Source organism: Sapajus apella, unplaced genomic scaffold (genome assembly GCF_009761245.1).
Source record: "Sapajus apella isolate SASKATOON/1434 unplaced genomic scaffold, GSC_monkey_1.0 scaffold3, whole genome shotgun sequence".
Taxonomy (NCBI): domain Eukaryota; kingdom Metazoa; phylum Chordata; class Mammalia; order Primates; family Cebidae; genus Sapajus; species Sapajus apella.
This window is the reverse complement of record NW_022436943.1, coordinates 12,081,694-12,086,645: the sequence shown is the minus strand read 5'-3', so window position 1 is coordinate 12,086,645 and position 4,952 is coordinate 12,081,694.

Here is a 4,952-nt window from a genome sequence, read left to right as displayed (position 1 = left end):
CCCTGAGATCAGGTGATCTACCCGAATCGACCTCTCAGAGTGCTGGGATTACAGGTGTGAGCCACTACACAGGGCCCTGAATTGTTTTTCAAGGATGTTTGCTTAACGACCACACTTGAAAGACATAGTATCTCACACTGAAACAAGAAGTAGTCTTCCTTGCTGTCCAGCATAATAAGATAGCAACTCCTACTGGAGCAAATGCTTACTTCCTTTTATAAAAGATCCAAATTCCCTCTAAGTTTAGAGTTCCTCTCTCAAAGCGCATTGTGTTTGCAGGGATTATATAGGCCTCTTCGTGTCTCCCGGTAAGAGCTGGAGTTCTTCCAACCTATGGAAAAATTCAGGTAGTCTGTTACTGCCACGAGAAACAGTCTTGTTTCTGACCCAGGAGTCTTGTGTCTTTTCCAGCATCCATAAAACTCTTACAGGATAACTTGTTATCATGCAAGTTAGGTAAAGATCTTAGACCCTTCACAGTCTTGTAAGACATATTATTCCATTCTTGCATTGCTATAAAAAAATATCTGAGACTGGGTAGTTTATTTTAAGAAAGAGGTTTAATTAGCTCATGATCTGCAGGCTGTACAGGATACATGATACTGGCATTTGCTTGGCTTCTGGGGAGGCTTCAGAAAGCTTACAATCATGGCAGAAGACAAAAGGGGAGGAGGCACATCACATGGCCAGAACAGGAGCAAGAGAGCAAGAAGGGAAAGGTGCTACACACTTTGAAACAAATAGATCTCACAAGAATTCACTTACTACCACAAGAACAGTACCAAGAGGATGGTGATAAACCATTCATGAGAAATCTACCGTCATCATTCAATCACCTCCCACCTGGCCCCACTTCCAACACTGGTGATTACAATTTAGCATGATATTTGAGCGGGGACACATTTTCAACCTAGCTCATGTTTTGGCAGTGAACATCGGTTATTGACAGAGACGAGGCCTTCTAGAAGGGAAAGTATGAGACTTACACAAGCTGATAACAGAATTTAAGGAAAGTCCATGGGAATTGGTAATAAACATGTGGACCAAATTGTATAGTGAGGCTGGAAGTATATCATATGGTCAACCAGGAAGTAAATGGTCCTCAATTTTATTACTTGTTAATAAGAAGAAGTTGGGGAGGTGGGTGCATGTATGTAGGTTCAAAGGCACCTATCTAAACAGAAGGATGTAGTTGCTAATTTTGCTCTAGGAAGGGCTGGGTCAGGAGCAAAGAGGAGAAAGGATGGAGGGAGATTTCCTCACCAACATGGAGAGGAACCTCAAGTCCACCATATTTTAACAGCTAGTACTAAGATTGGTCGTGAAAGGACAGAAGGGTTTCCACTTCATTTCAGATGACAGTTACAGGGCTGAGCATGTACACTAAAAAGAAAGGAGGAAAATTAACAAAAGGCATGGCAGAAACTAGGTGCATCTTTCAAATATTGGCAAATCATTTCAGAGAAGAGGGGAATGGATGGCATGTAATGCTCATTCTCAAAGAATGGAAATACTTGTTTTTAGCTCAGCACCCTTTGCAGCCTTTCATGCCAATTTTAGATCTATTTAAAGATGATGGTAAAACATATGAGGTGTTTTGGTGTTCTATTTTCTATGTACATATAAAACATATATGTATACATTGTTTTATATGTCTTTATATAAAAACATATGTATACAACTGTTTTATATGTATAAATAAAACATATATTTCTACACACACACACACACACACACACACACACACACACACACATATGAGCCTTATATGCCATAAAGGACATTTGATCCTTTGGTGCAGAATTCCCTGAGAAGAAAAAACTTGTAGAAAACCATTGACTAGAATTAAAGTTCTTATGGCCTCAGATAGTTCATAATGCTGGCAGTGGTGACTAACTGGAGAACAAGAAACAAAGTAAGAAGATCCAACAAGCTTCACTTGTCAAATGGAAGTTAAGTATCCAAGAGTACAGCAGGCCAGGCCACAGCAGCTTCTCAGCTTTACATGAAAAAGAGGCAGCTGTACTTTGGAGAAATTGTATTCCACCCTCTGCCTCCAGAAGGAAAGCTGGTTTGATAGGATCCTCAATTTAGAGAGAGTTGTCTAAATTCTTGGGCCCCAGTCACTAATATTTTGGTTGCTGAGCTAAAACTTGATGGTGTCCATTAGACTAAATAATCCGCTGGATGATTCAGCCTCAGCACCAGCTGTGCTCATTTGAAACTGGATGGGTGACAAAGTCTCAGTGGACATAACTCATAACTCTGGACAATACTTGATGGACTTTGCTATAATTTTGCTGGCTTTCTGGCTTTTGCCAGAGGCCTAGATGTTTGATCTGCCACATAAACCATGGTTGTTGACCAAATCATCTAGATCATACTTGTAGATGTTCAAAGTAAGAGAGTATTCTCTGATGATCCCAATTAAAATCCAGCTATTGAATGAACCTGCACCTTTCAGATTGCCGCCTAATTTCATCTTTGTACTAGATAGAGCAACACATCCTCCATTGCAGAGTGAGTACAACTTGGAGGACTCTGTGTTTCTAAAACTGGCCATTTTAATCAGTGAATAAAAGAAACCACAAGAAATTGTGGATTTTGAGCAATAGGGAATAATTTTCTCTTTAAAATTTAGAGAGACAGACTTTTTTTCTGCCAAAAGCAAGAAATTGTATAAACTCCTGGTATTGTACCTGTGAAAGTCATTTTGCAGAGATCTTGCAGATGGTATAAGGTGCAGTTTGACTCCTGTCTCTGCCACTGACTAGCTATATTACCTTAAACAAACAAAAAATTCTTAGAGATTTAGTGTTATTTTTTAAAAGGGAGAAATATGATAGTTTTAAATATCAAAGGGACAACCCTTGTGAGAATGTTTTCCAACTGCAAAACATGCTACAAATATTTGTAGTGCTGGTAGTTATGTACATTTATGCTGTAAAATAGAAACCAAGCAATGTGAATTCAGCTCGCCATCTATGCATTAAACCTAAAAACATTCAGAAAACAGACCATGATTTTAAAGTGTTTATGATGTTATTTGTAATACAATACCGTAACCAATACTCTTTGGGGAACCTGGGTGAGGTGCCCAACAGCTTAGAAGGAAGGAGGTTAAGATCAGGAGAATGGAAACCAGGACAAAGAACTGTACTGCATACCAAAACCACACTATAGTTACTTATGTAATACACTGTTTTTAGTTTGGATTGTTCATTTTTATACTAGCCCTTAACATTCTATAAAAATAGATGTGGTTTGTCAATTAATATAGATATAAACACTTTCAACTAATTTTCAAATACATGGCTATGTCAAAAGAACCCTTTACATATTGGTAAGAAAACTACCTAAACTTTTGAAATTTAATAATGACTAGTTACTAGTCATTATCCCAATTTCCACACTTAGAAGACCAGGTAAGGAGTATCTGCATAGCTCATTGCAAATTGTTTAGCCTGGTATCTTTTTTCTTTTGAAATTACAACAATGACATATTTAATTTATAATCCATGGTACCTTCAACTTTGTCTCTGGTCTATGTACAAAGCTAAGCATGGGTTATTTGTATTACGTAAAAAACCTTCTTAACCTAATTACTTTCTGTTTATCTTTATAGGATTTCATGTTGATTTTATGTACTTTGCATCAGTTATTTCATAAATCATATTTGACCTTCTATTGTGTGCATCTGCAACTTTAACCAATTAAATTAAAAAATAATAATCCTAGACTGTGATTTAAAACAACTAACCTTTAAAATTCCAATGCAGCCTCAAAAATCTATAATTTAAAATGCCACTCACTTTCCAGTATACAAAATATAAATCAATTCAATAAATAGCATTGTGCTACAATATGCAAAGCACTCTTTTGTAAAGAATTACAAGTTTACATAAAATATGTAAAGTTTAATTCCAAAAAACTGTACAAAAGTACAAACAAAGGAGAGCACTGGGCATGGCACAAGAATGGCACAACAGTCTACAGGGACTTTGGGAGAGAAAAGAGAAAATATCCTCCTATGCTTAATTAAAACTATATTTAAAATTTTTCTTATTGTTTTATCTGTTTATATTTGTAAAACAGCCTTGTCGAATATAATTCACAAACCACACAATTCACCCATTTAAACAGCACAATTCAATGAATGGCTTTAAGTATATTCAGAGTTGTACATCCATTACCACAATCAAATTTAATATGTTTTCATTGCTCCCAAATAAACATTGCTTCCATTTCAATCCCACATCCGCCCCCATCTAGACTAGCCCTAGGCAAACACCAGTCTACTTTCTGTCTCCATAGATTTGCCTATTCTGGACATCACATAGGATGTGATGAAATCATACAATAGGTGGTCCTTTTTTTAATGACTGGTGGTCCTTTTTTATGACTGGTTTCTTTCACTCAGCATAATATTTTCAAGGTTTACTCATATGGTAAAATGCCTCAGTACTTTATTTGTTTTTATTGCTGTGTAATATTTCATTGCATATCTATTTTATTTATTCATTCATCAGTTCACAGACATTAGGGCCGCTTCCACTTTTTGGCTAACAGGAATATTGCTTCTGTGAACATTTGTGTACAAGTTTTGTGGTCACATATGTTTTCATTTCTCTTGGGTATATATCTAGGAGTGGAATTGCTGGATCATATGCTATTTCCATGTTTAACCTTTTGATAAACTGCCACACTATTTTGCAAAGCTGCTTCACCATTTGCCATTCCCAACAGCAGTATAGGATTCCAATTTTCCCACGTCTTTGCCAACAGTTGTTATTTTTCTTTTTCTTATATATATAGCTACCCTAATGGGCGTGAAGTGGTATCTCATTTTGGTTTTCATTTGCATTTCTTGATAGCTATTGACTTTGAGCATCATTCAGTGTGATTTGGGGTCATTTGTATATCTTCTTTGGAAAATGTCTTTTCAGATCTTT